The sequence below is a fragment of the Capsicum annuum genome, chromosome 11 (genome assembly GCF_002878395.1).
Source record: "Capsicum annuum cultivar UCD-10X-F1 chromosome 11, UCD10Xv1.1, whole genome shotgun sequence".
Taxonomy (NCBI): Eukaryota; Viridiplantae; Streptophyta; class Magnoliopsida; order Solanales; family Solanaceae; genus Capsicum; species Capsicum annuum.
Window position 1 is genome coordinate 42,911,474 of NC_061121.1, and position 14,127 is coordinate 42,925,600.

General features: G+C 30.1%; 1 non-coding gene across 1 annotated transcript; it reads left to right on the top strand.

Moving 5' to 3' along the window:
• Nucleotides 1–11,144: 11,144 nt before the first annotated feature.
• Nucleotides 11,145–11,218, top strand: TRNAN-GUU. The gene has a single exon. It is a non-coding gene; the product is annotated as a tRNA-Asn (tRNA).
• Nucleotides 11,219–14,127: the final 2,909 nt, after the last annotated feature.

A 14,127-nucleotide genomic window follows, 5' to 3' on the forward strand; every position in this document is an offset into this window, starting at 1 on the left:
TATAGTTTAGGGTGGAAACGATGACTTTTCCCTTAATGTTTTTAGCCGTTTACTTTTGTTATTTAATAGGCTGGACGCGCCTAAAATAAGTGTAACATACGCGCCTTAGAATGGGGGTTGCGGGGAGGTAATATCACTTTTTTATAGTTAAAGTGTGTAATAGGTCACTAGTATAGATTAGATGTGACTTAGACTTTTCAGGTATAGTTTAGGGTGGAAACGATGATTTTTTCCCAAAAGTATATAACACATGTCGATTTCAGTACAAATGCGTGAATGTGACATAATGAGGAAATTTCTAACTGTACAGTGTATGATACCATAAAAGAAACAGTAGTATGTTGTGGAACATTGTCATTGTTAATGCAAGTGTAGCACACATTCTAATATTTTTGCGTGGAGCATGTTAGCCAGTATAACTAATATTGCTGTGTAGTTCATCAAGTCTAATGTGAAATTTTTGTGTCAAAAGAGAGCCAGCAAACTCTAGACAGTAAAACTTTCACAGGAAGAAGAATATGATCTCAAGAAAATGGAGGAACTGCATACTGAAATATAAAATGGGTAAGAGAATAAGAATGAATGAAATCTTGTGTAGAAAAAGGAAACTGAAAGAGTAGAAATAGAAATGGAAAAGAATAAAAATAAAAAGAAGTAATCCACACATACTCGGTGCCATGATATTGCTGGTAATAGAAAAGCCGCCAACAATACTATTATTTTTTGTATGGTAATTATACGAAATCAAATGTTTGATTTGTTAGGTCAATGTATTGAAGTTTTTAGGAACTGGAAGCAAACAAATTATCAGATTTGAAAATGTTTGAATGCACTCAAACACCACACATGCTGATTAACTTAAACAATAGTTAACAGTTTAATTGGTCTTCACCAAACTAACCGAACAGTGCATAACACTATTCATGTATCTGCCGCTCTTCATTTCCCTGTCACTTGAAGTTCACTTAGTGGAATTCGCAACAACCAGTTAAATCTATTAGTTTGAACAATATACTCTTACCAACATGGCTTAACATGCTTAGACTGGTCACGATCAACTACTCGTGTCAATCACTTCGTGCAGATAGATTACAGTTAAAAGCACTTGATTTAATCATGTATCAGCTAATTTCTTTACTGAAATGCACCTGGTAAATATTACCTCATGGTTTAAGTAAATAAATCTGAAAAAAGACAGCTATATTTGCATAGTCTAACAAAACATACAAACAGGTTGAGCATGAAGCAAACAAATTGGAAAAATTGCACAGAAACATCAGCCCAAGCACTGCAGCAGGAAAAATAACCAAATCAATGAGAGAAATTGATTGATTGGGCGACACTGACATACAATGAGATCACTGCAGAAAACAGCTTATACAAGATATATCTAGCCTTAGTCTACTCCACTCCGGTAATCCGCTCAGTGTGTTCCCCACGTAGGTTAGATGAGCCAAACCAAAAAACAATAAACTGCGGGTCACACTGCTCTGTTAAGTGTGGACTGATAAATTTTTAAAATATGGACAGAACTACTCAGAATTATTTTCTGTAGAAACATCAAACATGAATCCAGGTAAAGAGGTCAACCGTGGGACAACACACCACATTCCAATAGCAGCGCAGGGAAAACTCAAACATGAACAACAATAGAGAACAAAAGTTCAACAAGCATAGAGAGAAGAGAAGCAGCATGGGTTAGTACATAAACATGTTCAGACTATAGTTACAGCCAAAAACACTCCCAACAAAATTGATAACACTATATTGAATTCTCTCTTTCGCTTTTTTGCTTTGCACGATAATCAGAAACAATCTATTACAGTTAAACATACTGCCAACAAAATTGATTAGCCGCATAATCACCACTACGCATCACTCAGAATTAGTCAGAGTCAGGAGGAAAAGAGGAAGAATTTTAAAATCAATGCTTAATTTTGTTATATCTAACAATATGTATTAAATTAAAAAAAGATATTGGATACCTTGTTGAGGTGGACAGTAAAAACAGTTGCAACAACATTTCTTAGGATGCTGTAAAGTGTGGCTCCAATGATACCACAAAAGTAGGAGACAAAACATTGTTCACTGATAGGAAAGTGAATTAGCAATAGTCAGTTGAAGTTGAAGCAAAACATTGAAATTATATTTGAAGAGGCTAAAGTACCTTGTGGCAGCTTTTCAGAGGTGGTGTTTTCACCTCTGCATTGTTGTTGTGACGGGAACTACTTGACATGTGGCCTGAAGAACTTGTCGTGCCAGTTTCATACATCTTTCTCTAACCAATGCTTTCAGTTATGTGTGCATTTCTGAACCCAACTAATCAGAAACAAAACAGAACTGGAGAATATCAAAATATAACAATCAGGAATAATATTTCCAAATCAGAATTTCACAAAATAAGAACCTTTTTTTAGTATTCCTAAAGATTTATGATATACAGAATTTATATCTTGCTTATGTCTTTCCCCGCATCCGCATAAGCTATAATTGCTCCATCCTGCATAGGCTGCAACCTGCACTATCCCATTTTCATCCCTATCTGCTGCAATGTTTAGTTTTCTAATTATTCATCCAAATCTCTGCCTGTCATTTGACTGCAGAGGAACCAAAGATGGTGATGTCTATGTTATTGACGGTGAAAAAATTGAGATCTCCCCTTTGCACAAGAGACTGCACCTGGGTACTAATATTACTTCTTTGGAGTTTTGTCCCAGTGAAAGATATGTGCACTTCTAGCTCTAATTTTCTATGGATTACGAGTTTCTGTCATTGTTCCTCTATTCTAAATCTTGTGCCTTGTCTTTTAGAAGCCATGTTTCCTTTTTTTTCTCCACAAGATATATATGGAGATATAAGAAGAAATTGTAGTAAATGTAACTTGTGACTAAAGGGTGGAAAGGAAAGTTTTTGTGAGGATCTTGTATGTGCTAAATGCGACTTTTAGTGGTGCCAAGAACCTTTCATGAATATCTTTGATATATGTGCTTTTGTTTGGTGCATAAATGCACCAGTCACAGCAACTGATTATTGAAGTAAACCAAAATTAACTGCTTCGGTTATACAATGTTCTTATTGAAGAAGACCTATGTGATTTACCCTTTTGGAGTTGGTCTGTTGCACCTATAAGTTATTCTGTTGTTTTAGTTTCAACCTGTCTCTCTGTCCTGATAGTCTTTAAGTCGATGATGCTAGTTTTAAATATTCTTCTTGCTTAGATTTCTGTGTAACGATCCATCAATCTGATTAAATTAGTTATAGCAAAGCTATATCATAGCTAAAAATGTAGTGTTGTTAAGAGGGGCTTAGCATTTGATACTTGTGTAGCTTTTCTTTTATTGTTCTTAGTCTTAGGTTCAAGTTATCGGTGATACTTGATGACATGATTTCTTAATGATAATTGAAAAGTAACATCTTGATGAATTCTAAAGTTAATTAAGTGTTAAAATTAACATCAATCAATTGTCCCGAGAGTATTTTTAAATTTCCAGATCACGCCAAGAACTTCAAGAAGGGGGAAAAAGGTCATTAGTTCCAAGGTTCTTGCAAGAATGAATATGGTGAATTAACTACTAATACTTATTCAACCAATAGTTATTATCTTGGGGAGTCACTCTTTGAAAAGGGAGTATGTATATACTCTGTTAGAGCACTGTAAGATTGGGAAAAAAAATTATCAGTTTAACGGGATCACTCATATATTAGACATTAAACAATACTATATTGGCAACTACGCCAGCAAATGTCCAACTGTGGCTATACAAAGCCATCACCATCACCATAGCAGACATGGCAACATGCAGGTTTTGACTTTTTCTTTTTGACAGGAAGAAGACCTTTAATAATGTGTTATTTTCTTTTCGCAGAATGAACAACGAAGTATAAAACACAACTTAAGATAAATACATAAAAAACTTTCACCTTTTAAGTAACATGCTAGTAATAAACATCATATAAAGACTAACTAAAGCAAACACACAATTTTAACTGAATGCGTAAACTGTAGAAATCAAAAGGAACAAATTGAAACTTTCGTCAGTGGAGCAAAATACCACCAGTAAACATGATGGAAAACCGTTAACTTTGAAGCGCAACAAACAAGCTAACGAAAATACATAAATTATGGAATTAAAAAAAGCACATTAAAGTCGTCATCTTGAAGCAACACAGAAACCTCGATGAAGTAAACTGAGTCGGAAAAGCTAATCAATTTTCCGAAAGTAAAAATCAACATAAACTGCGCAACATAGCCCGAAATTTCCAAACCGATCAATTTCTTTTATAGCACAAACGGTAATTTCAGCAACGTGAGGAAACCCAAATTCCTTAAAAATAACACTAACCCTAATTTAACTAACCCAGTACCTAAGTTGTGAAGCACAAGTCAAAATTCCCCAACAGATCAAATTTTTTACAGCGGAAATGCTAATTCCACTAACACGAAGAAACCCCAATTCCTTCAAATAAGGTAAAAGAACCTCCAAAATAAGAAGAGAAGGATCGAACGGCAACCCTAATTTCACCAAATCAGTACCTAAATTAGGAAAAACAACTCAAAATTCACCGATTAAATGTTTCAGAAGACAAACCGCAATTTCACCAACACAGAAAAACCCCAATTCCGTAAAATAAGAAACCTTCATCACAACAAATAAACTTTGTGTAATCAAAGATTTCAAATCGCAAACAAAATTTGCCTAATCAAAAACTCGAACAGGATGACACGCATTGAGCAGGATACGCATAATAAAGCGGTAAAAACTCAGCAACAGAACATGTGAAATTACCAAACTATCCCCAGACAAATTTCATTTTACATGCAACAGACACGTCAAAACCAACGCTTGTATAATGTATTTGAGCCCGTTTGGTCATAAGAATTTTTTTCTTTTTTTCGAATTTATTCTAATTTTTTTATTTTTTTTAAAATTTATGGTGTTTGATCATGAAAATTCAAAAAATTATTTCAAAATTGGATTTCAAAAAGTGAAAACAACTTTTTGTTATTTTCACAATTTTTTACTTCCATTTTTAATTTTTATTATTATTATATATAACCTCAATCTTTAAATTTTTACACAAACCCCTCTTATAACTACAATCAACCACAAAAGAAAAATATTTTTTTTTTTCTATGGCATAACATCATTTTTAATTGTTACATATATTCTAATCTTTTTTTCTTCTTTTAATCACAATTTACTAACGTGGAGTAAAAAATAATAAATGACAATCTATGACGGAAATATATCAACTTTTGTTTTGACTGAACTATATTATAGAAATATAAGGCCTAATACATTATCTTATTTAAAAATGAGAAATTTAATATTTTTTCTTGTCATTCTAATTTTCTGTATATGTCATATAATGGTTATGATGATTTTAATAAATTATTTTAAAGTGATCAATAAAGTCGCATATCAAATAGAATGTAACGATCCATATTGACGATTACCTTATTTTGGTTTTATGTATTTTCAACAGAGACGAGTGTGGTAATTAGCTTAACAAAAGTTTGTTCTCTTTACCAAAAAAAAAATATTCAAGGAAAATCAATATCATCAATAAAGAAAAAGCACTATTCAGAAATAATTCATCCGTAATTTTTTTTAAAAAAGATCAAATTCAATAAAATAATTAATTCAAGTGAAAGTAATTAAGAATTTTCATCAACAAATTTAAGAATATATAAAATATATTTATATCCATCAATCATATTTATCAAAATATATTTTCTCTATTCAATCGATTATGGTTGGATAAACCTATTTAGCTCGTGCTTGTGATATTTTTATTCAAATTTTAGAAGAATAACAATCATAATAATTAGTTTATTGTTAACTATTTTATCAATTGAAGACATATAAATTATTTTCTTAACATTTGGTTGTATACCAGTAGGTAAATTAGTAGTTGAGTGATTTTGATAATTTTTAAAAATTGAGGGCATAAAATCATATTTAAAAAGGATTTTTTAAAAGTCTAAAAAAAAATTCAAAAAGACATGGCCAAACACAACTCCAACTCCAACTTCATCTTCAACTCCAACTCCAACTCCGGAAAAAAGTAATTTTTATGGCCAAACGGCTACTTAATAGATAATTCAAAGTGTATTTACTTTCCGTGATTGTCAATGCTACATTTTATTTGCATAAATCCACATAATCTTTGTAATTGTATGATATTTAAATTTTATTATTTATGAAATGAAAAAGGGCCTAAAATATCCTTCAACTATCTAAAATGGTGTAAAAATGTCCTCCGTCTACCTATTAGGCTTAAAATACCCCTTCCGTCTATCTATTGATCAATTTTTCCCTTTCATTTAACAGCTGCCTATTGGCCCCACCTCATTTATGATATAACATATTCCTATTGGACAATTAATATTTAATTAAATTAATTAATTTTATTCTCAAAATCCAACCACTCCAACCAAATAACCCGACCCAACTAAGACCTGCTCCAATTTTTTTTAACCAAAAAGAAATCTCAATTCATCATAATCTGTTCATCTCCTTTCAGTCCATGTAATACATATGCATATGTAATCCAGAACATGGATAGTTATAAATTGTTGAACTTGATTATTCGTATACTTCGTAAACATTCATGTAAGAAATCTTGATGAATATGATCAATCTTAGTTTTTCTTTCATCATCACGAAAGAGTTAGAAACAAGATTAGAAGAATTCCGACAGAACATAAAAAGGCCCTGCGAACAAAACTCGCAAAAAGTTAGCAACAAGGAACTTATCTTCTACACGAGCGCTGTCACAAAAATTATATAATTTGTTTCTCTAAACATCAAAGATAGCAAAAATGATGTTTAAACTGGTCATGATTGAAGTATCTAGTTTAGGTCTGAATCGACAATAATACAATTGTCACACTGTTATAACTTTATTAAAGAGCGTCTGACTGGTGATATATTGATACAGATGGCTACGGAAGTTCTAAATCTTGCAACTACAATGTACTCGGAAGATGAAAGTCCATGTCAAACATTGTTGACAGAGAGGTATGAGTCCTGTCCTGTATTCAAGATTGATCCATATCCTGCTTTAATCTATGTTTTGGTTATTTTCTTTCAATTTTAAGAAAGAAAAATTCCTACACAAATTATAGCAATAACTCTACCTTTACTATCCAAGTCCTCCGCACATTGTAATATGCAACATCAGTAGCAACAGAACTTAAATTAGTAGCAATAAATCTACCTTTACTACCCAAAATCCTTGCAATCCCATCGATCATCTCCCAGTCCATGAAAAGAGAGGAGATGAGCGAATTATAATGAATGGGGATTTCTTTTTGTTAAAGGAATTAGAGCGGGTCTTAGTTGGGTTAGGTTATTTGGCTGGGTCGGGTTGGATTTTGAGGATTAAATTATTTAGTTTAATTAAATATTAATTATCCAATAGGAATATGCGATGTCATAAATGAGGTGGGGCCAATAGGCAGCTGTTAAATGGAAGGGCAAAATTGACCCAATAAGTATACGAAAGAGGCATTTTAGGCCTAATAGGTAGACGAAGGGCATTTTTGCACCATTTTAGATAGCTGAAGGAAATTTTAGGCCCTTTTTCGTTTATGAAATTATATTCTTAATTGAGTGTTCTATATTTGCTATAGAATTTATAAAAATTTCATCTTGAATTTAATGACTTAAGATAAGTGGCTCTTAAATGATTGATTGTGTTAGATTTATAACATGTTGGAGTTGGATGATGATTGAAAAATTAATGAACTTTTGGATTCGAACTTGATATAAAATGAATATTAATATAGTTGATTATTTTAAGAATTATTATGTATATAAATTTAGGCTAAAACTATGTACGTAGTTGTCTCACTATACTTTATAATTATTTAAATCAGTATGTCAATTGCTGCAAAGAATATGATTGTCGAGCATAAAAGTTGATAAAATTAACTGTGATAATTATGAAATATGGATTATCAAAATTCAATATGTCCTGGAAGAGTAAGAGGCTCTTGAAGCTCTTAATGTGTTTATGAAGTTTACTAAAAATGGTGATACCTTCCAACATGTGAAAGATCTTGAGGCATATCAAGTTTAGAAAAAAAAAAATTCTTGCTCACATAACGTTACCGAGCAGTATGAATCATGATATCATGAGAGAACTTCGAATGCATGGCGATGCTAAGGACATGTGGTCTACATTAAAAGAAAAAATTGTTCATAAGTTAAGACTCTTACTATTAAGTGTGATAGTTATAAGAAATGCCATGATCGTACTATGTTTTAGCATCTTCGCTATATATCAAATATGGTGAATGAGCTGAAAGATGTCGATCATGTGTTGACTGAAAAGAAACAACTCCAAGCTAGATCACTCCCTATCCCAAAATTAGAAAAACATGAAAATGCACTTAACCCACAATGTTAGCATCAAAGCTATGAAAGATGCTAAGTGTTATTTGAAAGTTGAGGAAGAGCACCTCAGAGTAAAAAGTGATGCTACAAAACGCGTATATGACTAGTTCAAATTCAAAACATAGACATGAAAAACGCAAGCCTGATAAATTTTCTCAAAAGAAGAAAGAAGAAAAGTCCTCAAAGAAGTTTAAGATTAGTGACCCATGTATGCATAAAGTGACCCATAAGGGCGATATAAGTTTAGTCTCTTCTTGCTATCGTGTAAAGTCTTGAATATTACAAGTAATTTATCATATTTATACCCCCATGACTTTGATCAGTTTCTTGAGATTCAATTTGATGTTTGCTATCTTAGTATATTTTCAAGAGATCAAGTTTGATTCGATCTGACAGGATATTTCTAGAAAAACATATCACATAAAGATCAAGAGATTCATGAGATGAGGAAGATCATTGGATATTATCACATTAATTGTGTTCATTGATGTCGTTTATGCTTGTCTATGAGATATGTACAAAATAATGAACTAAAATTAAGAAAAAAAAATGATGAGAAATATGAATGTGATAAATGATCTAGGATACTGCATATTATAATCTACTCTAAGTTTCATTGATCAAGATGTTGTATATTCCTAACATATGTATAGCAACGAAACTCTCAAAGCATGCAAAGATCACACGATCTAGTTGTTAAGTATGAATGTTACAAAATAGGAATGAGAATTGACCCACTATGTGTGAGTGGGAGATGAAGGAAACTGAATCGGATCACCCATGTAGGTCAATCCGAATCCATGTATAGACAAATTAGATATATATAATTATGTATTGTATATTAATAAATAAAAGAAAAGAGACACAATTATTGTAAAAGTTGTGTCCACTTAGAATTATAAAAAAATTCTCAAAGGAGAAGCCAACGTAACTTTTCATCCTTTGCAAAAACAAAAAGAACAGACAAACCTTCTCTTCTTCCTTCTACAGTTCCTCTCAAGTTCGCATGAAATTTTTTTGAAGGTTTCTTCTCTAAAAAGCATTGGAACAACTCTGTAACAAGGTACAATTATTGATGGTGACTATTTTCTGTATAATTCGTGTTTTATACATGTGATTACATTATTAGACTAGTGAAATAAATTTAATGATCTTACAAATTGTGTGTAATCCCATAAAGTAAAGCCTGAAGAAAGTAGAATGTACGTAAACCATATCATTACTTTAGAGATAAAAAGACTATTTCCAATAGACTCTTTTTACACACCACTTAAATAAAAATTAGACAATTCATTGATTTTTTTTCCGTTTGATAATTCCTGTCTCATTTTTTTCCTTTCCTCTCCTTAATGCATTTATGTTGGTAGGAAAAACTTGGGATATTATACAAGTGTATATTTCTTGAAGTCAATTAGTGATCTAATATTGTCCCCTTTTATTTATTTGTCCATCGTTTTAGAAGATATTATTTTTGAAATGATCATATTACAAGATATTTGATTCTCTCAAATGGAGTAACGCGACATACAAGAGCGATAAAAGGAGACTTATGTATACATGATTGAGTTAATTCAGATTTTTTAAATACCAAACTAAATTATTCATGTCGGATTTTTAAATCTATAAACCAAACCACTAAAATTTGAGTTTTTCAACCTCTGAATTTTTCATTTCATTTTCCTAAGATGTTTTGGATTTTCTCTGTTAAAAGCTTCATACAAATATATAATTAACTTGTGTTTAATATATTTTATTAATCCTAAAAAGATACAACTATCTTAAGTGTTCCTTATAAAAACAACACAATATGAAGTAAGTTATGACTACAAAATATTCAATAAAAATAAATAATAATAATGTAGAAAATAAATATTGCATATAAATAAGTCATAATAAAAATAGTCATAATCATAGTTTAAAAATATTAAGTCATGCTAAATAAATTTAATAAGTATTAATTGCATGATTAAATATTAAATAGAAAAATAAATTTTAGTTCTTTATTTATGCAAAAATAAAGAATAGATATTCTATATTATTATCATTCTTTATGTTTTAATTGAATATTTTGTTAGCATTAGTATTGAATTTGGGATTTAATTGAGTTACTATATCAGTAAGCTATAAAACTTATTCGGCCATTCATAATTCTAAGTTTAAACTTGAAATAATATGTTGAAAGATAAAAATAATGAAAAAGTTTAAGAAATATATAAATTACATTACAGTAAATATTTTTAAAAATTGTATAACTATAATATCGGGTTGATTTGATTTTTTTTTTTTAGTTAAAATCAAACCAAATCAATTATATTTATATATTTTTTTAAATCAAATTATTAATCAATTTTTTTTTCCAATTTAACTCAATTTGTGATTTGGTGCGATATTCGGTTCGGTTTTGTCACCCTAGAAGAAGTACTGAGGAATTCGAAGGTAGAAATTTTACTTGGAATCAATATGTATTAAGTATATATAATTATCATTTTTAAGTGATAAATTTAAATAATATTTAATCTATTATACTATGCATTAAGTAAATTTAATTATCATGATTTAGTGATAAGCTAAAATAATATTTATTTTTTTTGTTTTAGTCATAGCGTAATATGTGTGGACACATTACGTTTTGTTGAGTTGGTGGAAACATTTGGTACCACGTAGAAAAAAATAAAAATAGTCTCTCGAAGACAAAATCTACATGATAAGTATATTACTTAGCATCGGGAGGGTCAACAAGCTGGAATAGCTCAGTTGGTTAGAGCGTGTGGCTGTTAACCACAAGGTCGGAGGTTCAAGCCCTCCTTCTAGCGAATGCCTTTTTTGAATTTTACTTTTGGCTTTGATCTAACAAATTTTTCAATTTTTTTGCTTTTGGCCTACATAGACAAATGTCGTTTTTGTTCCTGTTTTCGAAAAGAGAAAATTACTTGGTGTAGCGATTTCAAACTGCCTATTACGCTTTCTAGTGGTAATTTTGAAAAATTAGAAAATATAACGACTTAGGGGTGACTCAAGGGTGAAGTTAGTAAGAGTTTGACAGTTTGTTTTAGGTGGCCAAAATATTGAGGCCCTAAAATTTTTTAACTGTTATGAAATATTAAAACAAGAACAAAAAAATATAAACAAGGACAGGAATAAATAGAGAGAGAAGAGTAATTTTTTATTTCTCTTAGGACTTCAGAAGTAGATTTCAAAATAACTCTTCTCAGTTATACTGCCTCATTCGGAAGTAAGTTGTAATACCATCACAATCAAGTGCCTCATTCGGAAGTAAGTTGTAATACCATCACAATCAAGTGCACGTTTGTATTGAAACAATCAAAATCCTCATTCCCCAGGAATGAAATATAATCGTGCTCTAAGTTTATTAAATTTTGATAGCTTATAACCTCTTTCATGATATTACTACTTCAAGAGCAAATTGAGGCATACATATAATGTAGAGAGTTTTTCTCTAATAAATCTTATAATCATAATAAGCGTGTGAAAATATCATCAGTTTTGATGATTATTATCATATTGTCTCTCCACGCTTATATTTGTACGTTCAATCACTTGTCTTCTTTCAGATATATTAAGCATTGCTACCACATTCACTTCAGGGAATAGAGCATATTCAATGAAACAAATTTCATATCTTTTCACCAAAGACATTATTTTACCTTAGCCATCATTATATCATAAATATGATGGAACTTGAATTCAACATATTATCATCCCTTTTAATAATATTATTCTTGAGAAATAAATTTAAAACATAAATGGTTCCAAACCAGTTACTTTTCCTCAAACCTAACAATAATTATATTAGTGGTAGCAAAAGACAGATAACATAACGAATTACTAACCTTGAAACTACTTTTAGATTTATAATCTCACCTTGTTTGATAGAATTTTGTACTGATAACGTGTTATGAAATATAAAAACAAGAACAAGAAAATATAAACAAGAACAAAAATAAATAGAGAATAGATTTATAATCTCACTTTGTTTGATAGAATTTTATACTGATAACATGTTATGAAATATAAAAACAAGAACAAGAAAATATAAACAAGAACAAAAATAAATAGAGAAAGAAGAGAGAGTAATTTTTTATTTCTCTTAGGATCTTGATGTGTAATTTACAATGAAGAATAAAGAAGAAGAGCAGACAGAATTGAGAGAGTAATTCTTATTTCTTTTGAGGGATGATTTACAATGAAGGAAACCCTTATATTTATAGGAAAAATTTACTCCTAGTTTCTCACTAAACGACACTTACTCCAAATCCTGATAGATATCAACACATTCACTATAATATAAATACATTTATAACATTAACCTTATATTTAATAATTTTATTTTCACTTAAAACAATATTGAAGTTTGTAAAAAAAATTAAAAGGTCCAAAATTTGTATAAAAGAAAAGAAGAAAACTTCTTATCATATCCGAACTTCTTATTAACTAGAATTACTCTTTAGTTTTATATTACAAGATGGGTTTTACTAAAATCTTTATGTCATTTAAGAACACTATATTAAAACAATAATGTACTGTGTAAAGATAAAAAATATAATTGTTATTTTTTTTATGTGTATTTATATGTACTTAAGGCTTTTTATTAAAATTTTGCTTTAGGCCATTAATTTTATTTATATATTAAAACAACAACGTACTATGTAAAGATAAAAAATACCATTGTAATTTTTTTTTTTTATGTGTGTTTATATGTACTTGAAGCTTTTTATTAAAGTTTTACTTTAGGCCACTAGTTTTATTTAGACGCCTTTATGATTACTTTATATATTCTTATAGTAGAAGATATAACACATATTTTTGTATCGAAAAACTCTAGCAGTGAGCACCTTCTCAATCGAGAGACGGTAACGAATACCTGACATAGACGACATACCTAAAACATGTAGTTTAGCTAGTGGTTCCTGATACATACAAAATACCCTTCACATACGGTCACACATAGATTGATATGTTTACATACACACATGTGCTAATTACCGAAACCGAATAAATAGTATATTTGCACATCATATTGTCAAAGATCAGTGACATGATTTATTATTTTTTGTAGGTTGAGAAAGCGAAGAAGCAAATGAGGAGAACATTAAAGATCTTAGTTGAGAAGATTTTGAATGCTTTTTGAAACTGGTTCTAGAATTTTTTTGATCTCGACCGCAACATTATGAAACTTATATCGTATTTAATGTTATATTAGTTTTGTGAATATTACTCTCTCCGTTTCTAATTAGATGATTCTTTCAACCTTGACACATACATTAAAAAACTCAATAATTAGGTGTGTATTTTACCTTTTTACCTTTCTTGACATTGTAAGATTCAATAATAAAGTAAGCATGGAAAGTTGGTGCAATTATTCCAACCATGCATGTATATGTCTAGAATCTATAAATCATCAATTTTTTTTTTTTTTGGAGAAGTGAAAAGATGAACACTCCACTCCATATTATTCTATCTAAAAAAATGCATCATTGCGTGTAGGATTGTAAAACGTGTATGTTCAGCTATAGAGTTTAAAAATGTTGAGTATAGGATTACAAATGTTGAACAAATTTAAAATTTATAGTTCAACAAATAGGGCCAACAAATGTTGCTTATTTATTCATTAAAACGTGTATTGATGTACATGAAATTTTTATTCTAAGCATTTTTTGGCAAATGTATTTTATTGAAAGTTTTAAATTTTAATTCAAATTTT